This window comes from Muntiacus reevesi, chromosome 4 (genome assembly GCF_963930625.1).
Source record: "Muntiacus reevesi chromosome 4, mMunRee1.1, whole genome shotgun sequence".
NCBI lineage: Eukaryota > Metazoa > Chordata > Mammalia > Artiodactyla > Cervidae > Muntiacus > Muntiacus reevesi.
This window is the reverse complement of record NC_089252.1, coordinates 30,951,203-30,967,452: the sequence shown is the minus strand read 5'-3', so window position 1 is coordinate 30,967,452 and position 16,250 is coordinate 30,951,203. Positions and strand designations below refer to the sequence as shown.

Below are 16,250 nucleotides of genomic sequence, written 5' to 3'. Positions count from 1 at the left end.
GACAGGGCACCACACCAAAAAATTATCCATCTTCTAAAGAGCCTCTTGATGAAGGTCAAAGAAGAGAGTGAAAAAGTTGGCTTAAAGCTCAACATTCAGAAACCTAAGTTCATGGCATCTGGTCCCATCACTTCACGGGAAATAGATGGGGAAACAGTGGAAACAGTGGCATTGGCTGTTTTGAGGGCTCCAAAATCACTGCAGATGGTGACTGCAGCCATGAAATTAAAAGATACTTGCTCCTTGGAAGGAAAGTTATGACCAACCTAGACAGCATATTAAAAAGCAGAGACATTACTTTGCCAACAAAGGCCTGTCTTGTCAAGGTTATGGTTTTTCCAGTGGTCATGTATGGATGTGAGAGTTGGACTGTGAAGAAAGCTGAGCACCAAAGAATTGGTGCTTTTGAACTGTGGTGTTGGAGAAGACTCTTGAGAGTCCCTGGGACTGCAAGGAGATCCAACCAGTCCATCCTAAAGGAGATCAGTCCTGAGTGTTCACTGGAAGGACTGATGCTGAAGCTGAAACTCCAATACTTTGGCCACCTGGTGTGAAGAACTCACTCACTGGACAAGACCCTGATGCTGGGAGGGATTGGGGGCAGGAGGAGAAGGGGATGACAGAGGATGAGATGGTTGGATGGCATCACTGACTCAGTGGACATGAGCTTGGGTAAACTCCGGGAGTTAGTGATGGACAGGGAGGCCTGGCGTGCTGCGGTTCACAGGGTCACAGAGTCGGACACGACTGAGCGACTGAACTGAACTGAATGTCAGCAGTGCCAAAGCTGAGGGACTTACCATAGAAATGGGGCTTCCCCAGTGGCTCAGATCGTAAAGGATTTGCCTGCAATGCAGGAGACCCGGGTTCAATCCCTGGCAGGAAGATTCCCTAGAGAAGAGAATGACTACCCACTCCAGTATTCTTGCCTGGAGAATTCCATGGACAGAGCAACTTGGCGGGCTACGGTCCATGGGGTCGCAAAGAAGCTGGACATGACTGAGCAACTAACACATACTGTATACTGTATCACAGAAATATGAGAGTTTCACAGATAATTTTAAACTCTGTAGTGCCTTTTAAAAAAAAGCAATAAGATAAATTAATTTTAATAAAATATTTGATTTAACCCAATAGGGTCCAAAATATCAGCATTTCAAATGTAATCAATATAAAAATATTAGTGAGATATTTTATACTTCTCCCCACACCACATCTTCAAAATCCAGTGTTGATTTTACACTTAGAGCACATCTCAATTTAGCTACCACACTTTTAACAAAATGAAATCTAGTCTTACCAAAGCAGTAATGTATGTTTAATGGAAAAATACTTTGTACTGCTTCACTTTTATAAACTATATTATGAAATTAACACAATAAAACCTATCCTTATTAAAATTAAATAAGACTAAAGACTCAGTTTCTTGGTCACACTAGACACATTTCAAATGCTCAAAAATCACCTGTGTCTACTACTGGATATAATGGATTTCCATGATTACTTCTGAACACAAAAGGCTAGGACTGCTCTCAGATTGTAGAGAGGAGCACAAAATTCCTCACTTACATGAGTCTAAAGTCAATGAGAAGCAAAACAGTCCATAGCCCAACCATTAAGAGGATGTGAAATCTGCAGTATTATCTAAAGAAGCAGAGGGAATCGATTTTTTTTTAATTAGGTAGATCAAAGCTTTACAAAAATGATTTGTACTTAAAAGGGTATGTTTCTATATTTTAAATGTTCACTCCTTCCACGCAGGGGTAGGTAATAATAAGAATTCCCTACTGATCTTGGATGAGGTGGCGTTACTCCAGGCAGAAATCAGAACCATGGAGAGCAGGCCTCAGAGTTTCCAGGCTGCGCACACAGATCGATCATTCTCTTGCCTTCGAGTTTATCTGAGAGTCATTATCCTGAATTCTATGCTTCCTTTTTCCCTTCACACAGAGAGAAAACACCCTGTACCAGGGACTGAGAGCGATGCGGCCCGGTTCTATTTTCAGTCATACAGATGCCACTCTGAGTGTGGACACAAGGGCACAATGAGTGGTCTTTAAGGGAAGGTCCCGTCCCAGTCGCTTCATCTCCGAGCTGCCCCGACACCACGCCCTGCATCACAGGGCGTACACAGAGCCCCAGCTGAGCCAAGTTAACGTGAAGTGTGACTCACAAAGGCTGTGCTGGGTCCCCTTGCTCTGAACACGCTGTGCAAGTTCAGACCACCAGGCCCCCATGCCTCTGGGAGATGCTTCTGTCTTCACCAGGCCGCGGAGCTCCTCCGGGTCTTCGGAATGGGCATGGGTGTGCCCCGTGGGGATGCCAGCACATTCGGGTGTTGGCCCTCACACGAGGGCAGGAAAGACACATGGGAAGGGATCCAGGGCTGCAGCCCACACCCCTGCCTTCCCGCCTGGAAGTGAAAGCTGCTCAGTTAACCTTTTGCGACCCCATGGACTATACAGTCCCTGGAATTCTCCAGGCCAGAATACTGGACTGGGTAGCCGTTCCCTTAACCTGGGGCTAATCTCCAGCGGGGTGACCGGGCTGGCTGATCTATTTCAGGTGGCAGCTACATCTGCAGTAAGAAAAGGGGTATCCGAGATGGACCCAGAGCTTGTCCTCCTGAGTGGAGTCAGACAGGAAGACCTATACAGATGATGTCGCCTATGTGCTGAATCTAAAAAAATGGTTCAGGGTTGAGCTCCCTGTGTTACACAGAAACTTCCCATTAGCTAGTTATTTTACACATGGGAATGTATATGTTTCAATGGTACTCGCTCAATTCATCCCATCCTCTCGTTCCTTTTCCCCACCGTGTCCAAAGTCGGTTCTCTATGTCTGCATCTGTATTCCTGCCCTGCAAATAGGTTCATCAGGATCATTTTTCTAGATTCCATATGTATGCATTAATATATAATATTTGTTTTCTCTTTCTGACTTACTTCACTCTGTATAACAGGCTCCAGGTTCATTCACCTCACTAGAACGGACTCAAATTTGTTCCTTTCTATGACTGAGCAATATCCCACATATACCACAACTTCCTCATCTATTTCATCTGTCAATGGACATCTAGGTTGCTTCCATTTCCCAGTTATTGTAAACAGTGCTGCAAAAAGCACTGAGGTACATATGTCAATTTTCAACTATGGTTTTCTTAGGGTATATGTCCAGTAGTAGGATTGCTGGGTCAGATGGTAGTTTTATGCCTAGTGTTTTAAGGAATCTCCATACTGTTCTCCAAAGTGGCTGTTATCTATTTACATTCCCACCAACAGTGCAAGAGGGTTCCCTTTCCTTCACACCCTCTCCCTCATTTATTGTTTGTAGATTTTCTGATGATGGCTCTTCTGACGGGTAGTGAGGTGATAACTCACTGCAGTTTTGATATGCATTTCTCTAATGATGAGAGATGCTCATGTGTTTGCTGGCCATCTCTAAGTAATACGATTTTAAACGCACTCCAATGTGCTAATTTCAAGAAATGATGTTGGTTGGTGTTCCATGGTATGCTTAAATTCCACAGTTCTTAATTTTCCCTATCCTCCTTCAAATCCTCTGTTATTTCTGTACACGTCTGTCACTCACTAGAGACTGTGGTTCCCCTGAGGTCAGGGACTACGCCTTACTCTCTTCTGCATGCCCCACACTGCAGAGTATTTTGCATGGTAACAGGTGCTGAGTGTTTTACCTAACATCTCTTAAGTTAAAATGGGCAACAGAAAGAAAACCAGCCAAAAAATGAAAGATATGGATAAGTGGTAAGTGAGGCATGAAGAACACAGATAATCAAATTTTCTGCCTTTAAGTCATCTCTTAAGAAAACATTTTCAAAACCAAATTCCTTAACATACATTTTCAGTTCCATTTCTTAAATCTTCTTGATGGAATCTCCATTTTTAGCAGAATATTCATTAGGATATTTAGACAAGCATAAAACAATCTAATTCTAACCTTTGATTCAAGATCAAAAGAATCCTAAGAACTAAAAATCTAAGAAAATAATTTCATAGAGAAGCAGACTTTAATGCATGTACAACCATAACACTGAAAACGTGTATGTGTACACTTACACAGGTATTATGTGTTTTATACTTATGTGCATATATCTTCTTGCAATTCTTAGGTGCTTATCACTTCTCCTTTTCAACTATCAGATTTCTTCTTCTCTTTTCCCCCAAATCTTCCCTTCCACCAATTTAAACATAACCCTAATGAACACAGCCTGTATTTGAAACTAACCATTTGTAATTTTTATTGCACTACTGATGTTTGCTAAGCACCCAAAATGAAAGTCTTTCAAACAAGGAAGCTATTAGAAATAAACTGCAAAATAAAATTATATTCAAAAAATTGAAGACTAGATTTCAAAATGATGCTACATGAGTAAATCATCAAAGTAATTAAAAGCTTCGTTTTCACAAATTATGTAAAATCTTACATAGTTCATCTGGGGTACAATCTGCAAATCTTTTATAAAGGTTGAAAGAAAGTAATGGGCAGAAAAGCATAGTAATCTCAACACTAATGCAAAAAGATACTCTTACTTAAAAGAGTTAAAAAGTACCAAGTTCCATTTTTGGAAATGGATCACTCCTCTCTAACCTTTCCTCCTCCTGGTCAGGACAAAGAACCATAAAAAATAAAACACTCTTATTAACCCACAGCTCATTACTGAAGAACATGCAAGGCTTCTGTTAAGCATTTACTTAAATTCTTATTACATGAGATTCTAAACTCTGTTGAACTTGTGGTTGAAACACGGTAGGTACTCAGTAAAGGTTGAGATTTTATGCCAGTCGGTTTTCTATTTACTAGGGCTCTAGGTTGAGTCCCACAATCCATTTATCCTATAATTTTTCAATAGCAATCAAAAAGGGCTATTTACTCTCAAACTGTTATGTCATTCTCATTAAAAGATACTGATAAAGTTAACTTGAAAAACGCACATCATTAATGATACTAGAGAGAACCAAGGACAATGGTTAATATTTGGCGGAGGCAGAGGCAAAGATTTCTTAGAGTGGACACAAAAAAGCCCTAACATAAAAGAGAAAAGTTGTAAAATGGATTTCATAAAACTAAAAACTTCTGTTCAAAGAAGGTATTAAGATGTCTATTTATTATTAAGGCAATGGAAAGGTAAGCTATCAACTCAGAGAAAAAATACATGCTACATATGTCAATCCTAAAGGAAATAAGTCCTGAACATTCATTGGAAGGATTGATGCTGAAGCTGAAACTCCAATACTTTGGCCACCTGATGTGAAGAACTGACTCACTGGAAAAGACTCTGATGCTGGGAAAGAGTGAAGGCCGGAGGAGGAGGGGACGATGGAGGGTGAGATGGTTGGATGGCATCACCGACTCGATGGACGTGAGTCTGGGTAAACCCCGGGAGTTGGTGATGGACACGTTGCAAAGAGTCAGACACAACTGAGTGACTAAACTGGACTGAACATATATTTGATAAAGGATTATATCCAGTACTCACTTCAGCAGCATATATACTAAATTTGGAATGATACAGAGAAGATTAGCATGGACTCGGCTCAAGGATGACATGCAAAGTCATGAAGTGTTCCACATATTTATAAAATTGATAATTAACGAGAATCTATTATACAGCACAACAAACTCTACCCAAATGGGAAGGAAATCCAAAAGAGAGGGGATATATATAAACATAAGGCTGATCCACTTTGCTACACAGCAGAAACACAACACTGTAAAGCAACTATATTTCACTAAAAATTAATTTTAAAAATTAAAAAAAAGAATTATATCCAAAATATAGAAAGACTTCCTATAAATCAATAATACAAAGACATACAACCCAATTTAAAATGGGCATAACCCTCAGGCACTTCCCAAAGGAAACTTTAAAACTGACTCATAAATGCATGTGTAAGTGCTCAAAATCATTTACAAAACGTAAATTAAAACCAGGATGCGACTCTGTTATACCCATAAAGCATCAAATGTTGGTGAGGTTGCAGAATAACTGAAATTCTCACATACAGAGAAATGGTACATTGACTTTGGCAAACATTACAGTAACTTTCTGTAGCTAAATACACACCCTCTTTAGAACCCCCAAATGCTACTCCTACATAACAAAGTGAAAAACTGTCCATAAAGACGTGTATAAGAATGCTTAAAGCAGCTTTATTCAATAAAACTCCCAAGTGAGAAAAGCCCAAATGTTCATTAACAGGGATACAGAGAAACAAACTGCTGCATATTCAAACAATGGCATTATCACTCAGCATTAAAGAAATTGAACACTGATAAACATGACACGGATGACTCCCAGAAACACTTGAGTGATTAAAGCCACGCTAAAACAAGATCACATGCAACACATCGCTGTGTTTCAAATGAATAAGCAACAAGGACCTACTGCACAGCACCTGGAGCTCTGCTCATTGTGATGCAGCAGCCTGGATGGGACAGCGTTTGAGGAAGAATGGATACATGTATATAAGATCACAAAATACTCAAGAATGTTCACAGGTGAGATACTTCAGTTTCAAAATGCTATTTCATTTTTGGATTCTGTTTCAATACTTTAACAATTAAATCTGGGTATAAAACAAGTTTCTCTGGTCTTGCAACTCAAAGAATTTCAGCTTAAGCTGATGCAATCTGGTTTTATCATCATGAAAACAATGCTTTCATTAAACCAAGGAAAACAATGTTTGCCCTCCAAAGTTGATTTATGTCCATAGTCTTAAAAATGCTATCATTCTTCAGTCATGGAAGAGTAAATAAAGTTGTACTTATAATATATGTGGAGGTATAAGATCTTCAAAGGCATTTTATTTATATGAAACATTTCATAAGTGTAATATATTAGTATCAACACAAAATAACTAAAATATACCTATACAATACAATGAAATTCCTAAAATCTGTCTGTCTCCATTTCAACAGAAGCAAGCTTGGATGAGTCTTAAAAAGAGACCCTAGCGCTTACAACTTTTTCTTGCATGACTGATATTGTAAGGTACCTTCTACCAAATTCCAGACTTGAATTTGGACAAATAGAGGAATTGCAAGTTGCCTCTGCATACCTAGAATCAGCACCTAACTTAGGGCTGAGTCAGACATGCAGGTCAGGGGGTTGGGTGGACAGCTGGGTATTTAATCTGCTCCTAGACATCTTCAGATAAAATTAGCCTTTAGTCTTAGAAGAAAGTCCATACAAGTCTAAGATGAGATCCCTAAGACTAGTCGAGTGCCTTTTCAGGGACTATGGATATTTTAAAAAGTCCAACAACTTTGGTTTCCTATTTTAAGCTTATTGTGGTAACTTTAAGTAATTATCTGATATTGCTATCTGGTTTTGCAGTGTATTTTAAAGATTATTTTTCATTTTGATCTCTTACATTATGAAAAGCCTTTAATTGTCACTTAATAAATCTTAAATCTGGCTCTATATAGCAAGGAGATGAAGGTGATTATATGGCCTTGTTTTATAAGAGCTATTACTTATTTTGATTTTAATAAGTTAAAACGCATATTTAAAATTTCAAACTGCTTTCCATATTGGCTTTCTAAAATTTAGAATTCTTTGTCCAACTTCAGTAACATAGTAAATTGACTTCCTATTCTTGTTAGTTTATTACCTTTACCGGATTAAGAGGAAAGCCTACAGAAACATCACACTGCCAAGCCAACATGGACTGATGCACACATACCTAGGAAGCAGTCCTTCAGTTTAGAGAGAAGCTGGCCCCTTGGGCAACAGGATCTTGTCACGTCAAGCCTACTGAATGGTGTTTGGCACAGTTGGCAAGAAGGCAAGACACATTAAGTTAAGGCAGACCTCACTTAACTTAGGGACAGAGTATGTATCCTCTGCTCACCTTATCTCAAAGAATTAACTGACACTTCATGCAACGAGGGGGCTGGAACAGATGCAAACTAATGAAAGTATAGAGAGCAGGTCATGATAAGGTCATCTAAGACCTAAAGGAAATGGTCTTCATGACGGAGAACACACACAAAATGCAGGCTGCGCGCAGCACAAGCCAGAGCCAGTTTCTTCGTCCTTGTCTCACCTGAAAGGCTGACCTAAGCCCTCTTGCAGTGTGGACAGCTACGGAGCACAGAGGCGGAGAGCACAAAACCTTCCACTAAGACCTTCCCACATTCCAGAAAGGATCTAAAGCTGTTTTGCTGCCAGTAATTTTGCTGGCAGGAAACGGGAAAGCAGCCTTTCCTGACTGTAACAGGAGTTTCTTGGACTCTACACTAGGAAAGGTCCCATCTTAGAACCCGGGTGTGCTCCAGCTGGCCTAGGAGTCTGACAGCAGGCAGTGCGAGATATGGCAAGACCCCGGAGTAGCCCTGAGCGCTGACGGCAACGGTTGATACCTGAACACAAGTCAGGAGCAAAGCTGTGTCTAACAGGCTGCGTGTCACCTGGACACTGCAGTCAAGGCCTTCAGATTCCCCAAAACAAGAGTCTGGAGACTATGCAAACTGTGGCCAACACAAAGAGAAGACACACAGAGGAGCAGATACGCACTGGATAGTTAAGTATCCCTCTGCAAATGCGACTCTGCCTCTTTCTGCAGCTCTGAACTTTTTAATACCATTACTGGAGTAAGAGGAAAGCCTACAGAATCATCACATTGCCAAGCCAACATGGACTGATGAAAACATACCCAGGAACCAGCCCTTTGGTTTAGAGAGAAGCTGGCCTTTAAACCACATGCGCTTTTCTAGAATAAATATAACAGTTTGTGATCTGCTTTAGCCAGTTTAATAGCCTGATTTAACTTCCTTTTAGAGTGACCCGAGATCTTTTTGACTGCTTACCCATCAGAGGGATAGAATTTCTAAGGAGAGATGAATTTCTGGTTCCTTCCTGCTCTGTGACACATAACACCTCCATGGACGTTATTTGACATACATGCCAGTTTCCTTTCTGATTTCTTGGATCCCAGTAAGATTCCTGTACTGCAAAGAACAGTATTCCTCTCTTTACTAAGAGGGTTTCTACTGCTAATAAAGATTACATAGTGTCCTAAAACACAACAGTCAGAAAGAAGGAAGAAGTCTACCTCACCTTCTGAGATTTTCTTGTTCTTTCCAGTAAGATAATGTCAATCATAATCCTGCGAAAAAAGCCAAAAATCTTGGTCTTCACTCATAAAAAGAGAATGCACAGTTATTGAAGAGGGACTAATTTCCATGGAACATTACACCTTTAATCATCCCTACATCCTTTGGAATATTCTACTTTGGTAGGAAGTCGGTAGACAATAGAGATTATAGGAAGAGAAATTTTTATATCTGTTTGAAATTGGCAGAATTTTCAACGCATTCATGTGTTCTTTTGTATACTCATGTTAATACAAGTGGAAATGTACAAAGGCCCAGAAAACACATTCCATGTCCACTATAATTAGTAATAGTGCCTAGCTCTGAGCCAACAGCAGATGGGTGATTAATAAACTCTTTGGGACTATGATGTTAATTCTCTGCAAATTATTACATAAAAGAAACAAAACAGAACTGCATTAATTAAAAGCTGGGACAGACTGTTTTACATTTCAGAATATCAATCCAGGAATTTGCCTAGGCATATAAATCTCTGTTATTCTAAACATCTATGAAGACTCTAAATTTTAAGAAAAGAATGGAGGCTCTGAAGTCAGAATATCTGGCTTGCCTGCAGGTCCTATCACTTATTTGCTAAGTGATCTTGGGCAAGTCAACTAAACTTTCTGTGCTTCAATCTGTACATCTGTAGAACTGAGGATATAATAATAATTGCCCTACCTATGACTCAGAGCTATTCTGAGAATTGAAAGCTAAGGAGTTTGTTAAAGTATTTTATATATGTCAATTTATAATGCAAATGTACGTTGGGGCCATTAATATTATGCATCTGACAATGCAGAAGTGCTGTGGGTCTGAAGTTGATCACTACAGCCAGAAGACAGTGGCTCTAGCCAACAGTCAGGCCTCGGTTCTAACATCTTGCTTCTGGACTGTGCTTTTGTGAGGTGTTGCTCAAGTCAGAGGTGACGCATGGACGGGCCAAATGCTAACCGGAGCCACAAAGCTATGCTATGTCATATAGCCAGAACCAGATGCAGAAGGGAAGTGCACTATGTAGACAGTTCTCGCCTACTTTATCATCATGGTACACTTTCACCTACTAGAATTTTTCACAATCTACTTAAGGGACTCAAAGACCCAAAACATCAAAGCACAAAAGCAAGACAATACTGTGAAGGTTCTGTGGTTCAAGAACAATCAAGAACAAGACTGTTCTGAACAATCTACTTGGTTCACCCAGCCAGTCTTGCTAAAACTGGGCTTTCTCACAGCCCAGAAGCACACTGTTTCACTCCAGCGCTAGCAGGACACCAGGCTCCATCTCTTACCACTGGCTGTACGTGCTCTAGCACAAGTCATATTACATTCCCCATATATCGTCACAGCATGCAGATCTGATGACAGTCACCGACGCTTCCCACATTTGTCAGATGCAGGGGCAACGCTTCCTGCTTGAGAACCAGGATGTGTAATTAATGTGAGTCATTTCCAGAAGAGCAAGGAATTGGCTCTGAGAATACTCACTACGGCAGAATGGCAGCTCATGCTTAGACTTCAAATCCTGGCTGAGCATGGTGCTGCATCAACATGACTCAACAACAGGCTGTACCCCATGAATAGGATCTGTCATGTTCTACAAGCCCTGAATGTGCTGTGTAGAGTTGTGCATGAACCACATTTTCTGAAGATTTTAATGGTACAAAGCAAAGAAATGGTTAAAGGATCTTTTTGTTTTGAAAACAGTAACTTTCCTAATTTACATCTTGCAAATCCTTACTGATATCCCTGGTAGCTCAGATGGTAAAGAGCTGCCTGCAATGCAGGAGGCTGGGGTTTGATCCCTGGGTTGGGAAGATCCCCTGGAGAAAGAAATAGCAACCCACTCCAGTATTCTTGCATGGGCAGAGTAGCCTGACAGGCTACAGTCCATGGTGTCACAAAGAGTCAGGCCCGACTGAGAGATTCAACAACAATAACAACTTATTATTATTTTATACGGTGCTACCTAAAATAGGAAAATCTTTCTGTGTTAACAAGCACAGCAAACAATACAGAAGAACTCTATGTCCCCTGAGGCTGTTTTCTCCTTCAGGCAAAATTCAGGTTGGCACAGCTCCAATGGGAGACACTTCGATGTATTTGTAAAGACCAAATCCCACAGGCCATCAAAAGCCAAGATGCCCAGTCTATGAACTACCGTAATTAAGAAATGGGCAGAGTAAAGAGAATAAGGCAGACCCTTAAAAGACTAAGCTACACTGACTATTTCCCAGGCACTCAGAACCTTGTGCTTATGTACATGGAAGAGAAAGAGGGTACATCTTCAAGTACAGTAAGATGCCAAGCAAGGAAATACATTTTATTAAATATTTAATTTCTTCTTTCTTCTGACATTCTGAGGATTATAAGTGCATATAAAGCAAACTTGAAATAGAAAATCGATATTTACCTAAGAGATTCAAGAAGCCGAGGGATCGAAAAGAGAAGTAATGAGACCTCTGCATGGGGAAGGTAATGTCAAGGGACTAAGGAATGAATAACAGCGCTTCAAGCCTCTAGTCACCTCTTGTTTACATTTCTGACAACATACGCTTACAACCAGCCACAGCTTTGTAATCTTAATGAAGAAAAACTATGTTTAGATGTAACCATTACTTTAAAATGTCCTTATAAAATATAATGAAAAGCAACCGTAAGAGATAGTTTTCCTTATTTCGCATTCAAAAGGGAATAATCGTTATTTCAAAATGAACACTTTTATTTTAGCTGTTTCCCTGAATATTCACTGAAGGACTGATGCTGAAGCTGAAGTTCCAATACTCTGGCCATTTGATGCAAAGAGCTGACTCACTGGAAAAGACCCTGATGCTGGGAAAGATGGACAGCAGGGGGAGAAGGGGGCGACAGAGGATGAGATGGCTGGATGGCATCACCGCTCAATGGGTACGAGTTTGCGCAAATTCCGGGAGATGGTGAAGGACAGGGAAGCCTGGTGTGCTGCAGTCCATGGGGTCGCAAAGAGTCGAAAGTGACTTAGCTACTGAACAACAGCAACCTGTTTCCCAAATTTCAAAGGCCAAAGTAAACTTCTACAACCCATCCAAAGTCCTTTTCTTATGAGCTACAAGAAAAAAAAAAAAAATTCCATTTACTTTTGCTTAAGGTTTATCAGTTTTCTACTAATAACAGCACCTGAGATTTAATGAGTTAAAATCACTATGACTCCTTTGCATAGATTATCTCATTTAATTACCACAACAACCCAACAAGGTAGGTCATGTTATTACATCCCTTTTACAGAAGAAGTTGGGTTTCAAAGTGATTACAACTTGCTTACAGTCAGGAATGTGGTAGATATGAGATCAAACCCAAGTAGCTCTTAATAGCTACACTTTTCTAGGTCACATCTTTTTCAAAGGGCATATGGTGATAAGAATTACATGGTAATTATCTGCTACGTGGAAGGAATTAAGAGATTTTTCTAAGAATTATCTTCCCTTTTGACAAACGTGGAAAAAAATATTTTCAACTTGTATCACATACAAAAAGCTAGTAATGGTATTATAAAGCAGCTAAAAATTAGTAAGTTGAACACTCCTAGAAAAAAATGGGCAAGATGTACTAGCAATTCACAGGAAAAAAGTACAGATAGATCACAGAAAGATTCCCAACCTCCCTCAATTCAGAAATGGGTGCTTCAACAGAACAGCGGCTTGGCTTGTTCATTACTGTAACCTCAGCACTCCGAATAGAATGTGGCATTAATAGTAGCTCGAAAGGTATTTGTCAAACAAATAATTTGGTACATATACTATTTTTAAAAAGGGCAAGAACTGTATGCCTGCATTTTCTATCATTAGTGTGAAAAAACAAAATTGTATGTATTAATGGTTGCACTTGGGAAAAGGCAGAGGAGTGGCTAGTTTAAAAAGTGGATACTAACTTGCAAAATATACCCTATTACATTTCTGAATTTTGAACCACATGAATCACCAATTAAATATTTTTAAAGACAATCATCTCTACACACACACACACACACACACACACACACTGTTAAAGAGCTGCTGAAGAAAAACCCAACTGACTAATATCAAAGCAAAGGAGACCAGAGAATTGAAATCTGCTCATGCTGTGTGCTGTTTCTCAGTCGTGTCCAACCCTTTGTGACCCCACGGACTGCAGCCCACCAGGCTCCTCTGTCCATGGGATTCTCCAGATAAGAATACTACCATTTCCTTCTCCAGATGTTCCCGACCCAAGGATCGAACAAGAGTCTCTTATGTCTCCTGCAAAGGCACCCAGGAAGCCCCCAAATTATGACTTTAATTGTTAAGTATTTCGCTTAGAAATCCTAAGCATGACCAAGTGTTACTGGAAAGAGTCTGTATTTTTCCAACTGTGTTTTATAGATCCTCAAGCCCCCAAGAGGCATTTTAGGGGTCAGGGGCAAGATCAGAAGATGGGCCTGTGGGCGTCTAAGCCTCGGCTCTTTCTTTTAAAAGAGCAACTCCTTTTAACTGACTTTATAAAACTGGTTGGGAAGAGGTGAGTTCTCTAGAAAGATGCCTCCAGGACTTCCTCAGTGGTCAAGAATCCGCCTTGTAATACAGGGTCACAGGTTCAATCCCTCATCGGGGAGCTAGGATCCCCCTTGCCCTGGCACAACTAAGCCCAAGCGCCACAAGTAGAGAGCTGGTCTGCAACGACAGATCCTAAATGCCACAAGTAAGACCTGATGCAACCAAATACATAAATATTAAAGAAAAGAAAAAGAAACCCTCAGGAAGCCTTAAAAAAAAAAAAAAAAAAAAAAAGATGCCTCCATTTTCCTAGAGTCACTCCTGGCAGTAAGTTCAGCAAGTCCACTTTGATTTGTGAAGATAATTATTATAAATCTTGACTCACGCCGCCTTTTTTTCCCCTTCCTAACATAACCCCAAGTGACCGCAGCCTGCCAGCTTCTTATCCTACATAAAGTTTTGCTTATTGTTTCAGGTTATCTTCTGAACTCTTTTTGCTGGTTGACTAACCCCCATCTGCCAAGCTGGCAATCCCATCTCCTGGTCAAGGAATCTCCTAATATATTTTTGCTGGAGAGACAGGTGTCGCATGGAATCGGAGTGGCCTGCTGGCTCTTACTCCTCGGTACTCCTCGGCGTTAGCCACTGTCATCCAACTTGCCAATCTCCATGTCCTCTGATGACAGAGTCCTGTGGTTCCAGAGACAGGATCATGGGCGGTCTGCCCAGGCTGCAGCCCAGCGGGGCCCTGGCGCGGCCTCTCTTTAGAGGATCCAGCACCTTCTCTCTCGACTGATGCTCCTTGAGCTGATTCCTGTTTCCTGGTCCCGAGCGCTCTTCTCGCTTGGGCTGGTGACACAGGCTGGGGTCTGGTTTGTTAATGAGCGAGGCCCCACAGGAGAGCTGCGTGAGCTTCTAGGGATACCTCTTTTTCCTTTAATTACAGTCCTCTGCTTTCCAGAGCAAACAACTTCTCTGAGTCAGGGAGTAACACGAGAGCATAGAACACGGTGTCTCTGGAACCTGCATGCTTCAGTCGTGTCTGACTCTTTGTGACCCCATGGACCGTAGTGCACCAGGCTCCTCTGTCCATGGAGTTACCCAGGCAAGAATACTGGAGTGGGTCGCCAAGCCCTCCTCCAGGGGATCTTCCCCACCCAGGGATGGAACCTGAGTCTCTTGTGTCTCCTGCATTGGCAGGCAAGTTCTTTACCACCAGCGCCAGCTGGGAAGCCCCAGGCACTACCCCATATCTGGCTAATTCTGGGCAAGGCTCTTACCTCTAGGTCCTTAGGTGTCTCTAGACCCCGTCACTACATGACAACAAGGAGCTACCCCAAGTACTTCCTGACAGACAAGGGTGTTTTTCTGCCCAGGGTACCAGAGGGCCTCTGAGCGGGCTGACTTGCTAGTAACTCTATGTGTGTGTGTATGCTCAGTAATGCCTCGCTCTTTGCAACCCCCTGGACTGTAGCCCACCAGACTCCTCTGTTCATGGGATTTTTCAGGCAAGAATACTGGAACAGGGTAGCCATTTCCTTCTCCAGGGGGTCTCCCCAATCCAAGGACTCAACCCACATCTCTGGCTTCGGCAGGTGGATTCTTTACTGCTGAGCCCCCAGGGAAGTCCAGCTGGGTTTGCACTACTGATAAAATGGATTGGAAGCTGAATAATTTTTATTCACAACTAACAACATTTTCTCAGTATAACCCTGCTTCTTGGCAGACTGTCTTAGCTTATATTCTCAACCCTTTTGTTTGACTTCAACATGTCAGGATATTCTTCACACACAGAAAACAGCTGTTATTCAGTCACCTAATAATTCTAAAGCAGCCATGAAGGATAAACCAAGGGTAAACCAAGGGATTGTCTGGAGTCTGAATCTACCATTTCAGTAAACTAAACATTTAAGATTCTTGAACACATTTATGAAAGAATGCAAGGCTTTTATTCAGGTAAACACATCAAGAACAAGTATGTTAATTAGAGTTAGATAAAACTTTGTTCCTATCATATTTCTGTTGTAAGAAACTCTTCTGTAGTTTAAAATTGCAAAGGTATTTTTACATTTTCTTATGAAAATTTTATTAAGTTATGGTCTTACAGATATGTGTGTGGTTCATCTAGAATTTAAATTATATTTGTGAAATAGAGGACAATTTCTTTTTTTTTTTTTCTATGTTGAATGATTCTCCCAGCAGAACTGACCTAACAGTCTATGTTTTCCCTCCCCGATATGCTATGCTGCCTCTGTTACATATATCAGGTTTCCTTCTATGTCTGGGTCTTTGGATCTTTTACTTCCATTCTTCAGATCAGTCTTGTCTGCAGGACAATTCTGCACTAAAGATTTGTAACCAACCTGGCATTTAGTCTGGCAGATGCCTTCCCTCCCTCAAACCAGGTTCTTGAGCAGTATCTTGGCTCCTCAAAGCCCTCTGAGCTCAAAGATATAGCTCAGAATCCACTTTTCAACTTCCAAGGTAAAGTGCAACTTTAATTAAAAGCATGTTTGAGTCTATAGATCAATTTGGTAAATCAAACTTATGACAATGACTTTTCCTTCTTGATAAGTTTTATATCTTTCAGTATTTATTTCAAAGTAAGTGACTTTTTAATAAATACTCTAAAATCAACCCCACCCC

The 16,250-nt window shown here is 40.8% G+C and overlaps 1 protein-coding gene and 1 non-coding gene across 7 annotated transcripts in view; one reads left to right on the top strand and one right to left on the bottom strand.

Moving 5' to 3' along the window:
* OSBPL1A (oxysterol binding protein like 1A) overlaps nucleotides 1–16,250 on the bottom strand; it is a 210,857-nt gene that overhangs the window by 41,706 nt on the left and 152,901 nt on the right. The window lies entirely within an intron of this gene.
* LOC136168032 (U6 spliceosomal RNA) lies at nucleotides 5,490–5,596 on the top strand. Its single transcript, XR_010663197.1, has one exon. It is a non-coding gene; the product is annotated as a U6 spliceosomal RNA (small nuclear RNA).